We start from the raw sequence: 2,025 nt of genomic DNA on the forward strand, positions 1-2,025 counted from the left end.
CTCTGGAGCCACATTCCCCTGAGGGACCCTAACCCTTCTCCAGGTAGAGACACCAAAAAAAAAAAAAAAAAAAATATATATATATATATATACATATCTCCATGACAACAACGAATCATGGCATTAAGCATAAATCCACTAGGAAGCCAGATTAAGCTGGTTGTCACGGTGATGCATCCAGGTACCCAGATCTGTCTCCATGGTGGCAGCCCCTGCCCCAGACACGATGCTGACCTCACCATGGCAACGGCCAAGCTGGTATTGGCTGTTCTAGGAGTGTTTGAGGGCCAGATTAGGGGATTCTCAGGATCTGCTAATTCAGTCAAGCAGAGGCTGCTGTATTTATAGACACACTAGGCTCCCAGAGGAGGGAGCTGCACGTCTCGCTCTCTCTCACACACACACACACACACACACCCATACACACACACATACACACATACACACATACTCACCAGACTGACCATAAAGAAATCGAACCCACCATTTCACAAAGACTAAAACAGACTCACCCTGAACCTGCAGAATGGTGAGAGAGGAAAAGGGGGAGGGAGGGGGAGATGAAGTTGTGACTATGATTGAGCAGTGTGGAGAGGGAGACAACGAGAGAGGGGGGGGGGTGGGGATGGCAGGTTTGTGGGCCGCAGGTCTTTGGAGTGGACCCTTTGCCCACGAAGGCCTAAAACAGAAATGTATGTGTGTGTCAGGCATTCAGCCATCGTTAACCCACTTTCTCCTGAATCTCCAGCTTCTCTATTTCCATCCAGAACATTTAGCCCCGAAATACTCAGCAGGGGAAAGAATGTTTCACACACGCACAACTTTACCCCGAGTCCAGGGGGTCAGAGAGGGGCAATAACCCTTTCCACTACTTGAAGCATAGTTAGCATGGTTAACTAGCCAAGGGGGAGGTTAGCATTGTGTGCTAGGTGTAGGGAAGGTTAGCCTTGTGTGCTAGATGAAGGGAAGGTTAGCATTGTGTGCTAGGAGAAGGAAAGGTTAGCATTGTGTGCTAGGGGAAGGGAAGGTTAGCATTGTGTGCTAGGTGTAGGGAAGGTTAGCATTGTGTGCTAGGGGAAGGGAAGGTTAGCATTGTGTGTTGGTGTAGGGAAGGTTAGCATTGTGTGCTAGGGGAAGGGAAGGTTAGCATTGTGTGTTGGTGTAGGGAAGGTTAGCATTGTGTGCTAGGTGTAGGGAAGGTTAGCATTGTGTGCTAGGGGAAGGGAAGGTTAGCATTGTGTGTTGGTGTAGGGAAGGTTAGCATTGTGTGCTAGGGGAAGGGAAGGTTAGCATTGTGTGTTGGTGTAGGGAAGGTTAGCATTGTGTGCTAGGTGTAGGGAATGTTAGCATTGTGTGCTAGGTGTAGGGAAGGTTAGCATTGTGTGCTAGGGGAAGGGAAGGTTAGCATTGTGTGCTAGGTGTAGGGAAGGTTAGCATTGTGTGCTAGGTGAGGGGAAGGTGTTAGACTGATGGGCTAGCTTGGTTAGCATGGTTAGCTAGTTGAGCGGAAGGTTAGCATTCTCAGCAGGACAGAGACTTCCAGGAAATGCAGCCAGTATGTTCCTGCGCTGGTGTCAGAGGCCTCTACTCTCATTTCATGTCTCTATCAGATGGATGGAGAAGGAGGACATGGCTTTGTGGATCACAAGATTGTAGCAGCTGTGCTTCCAGGGCACAAAGCATCTCTATAAATCACTACAGACTCTATAAAACACTGACACTAACGCCAAACACAAACACAGGAGGTACATCTGCATTGTGTGTCTGTGTGTGTGTGTGTGGGGGGGGGGGGGAGGTGACTGTAAAAGCAATGTGTGTGTGTATTTAAAAATGCTGGCCTGGTCTCTCAAATGAGATTATCTTATTATTAGAACTACTATTTATGTTTCTGATACAAGATAGTTTTTTACACACACACACACACACCCTCTCACACATACTGTGCACACACACACACTCACACACACACAAACTCTCTCTCTCCCTCTTACACACATACACTCCATCTGTGTTCAGGTGTCAGTC

The sequence above is a fragment of the Osmerus mordax genome, chromosome 17 (genome assembly GCF_038355195.1).
Source record: "Osmerus mordax isolate fOsmMor3 chromosome 17, fOsmMor3.pri, whole genome shotgun sequence".
Lineage (NCBI taxonomy): Eukaryota > Metazoa > Chordata > Actinopteri > Osmeriformes > Osmeridae > Osmerus > Osmerus mordax.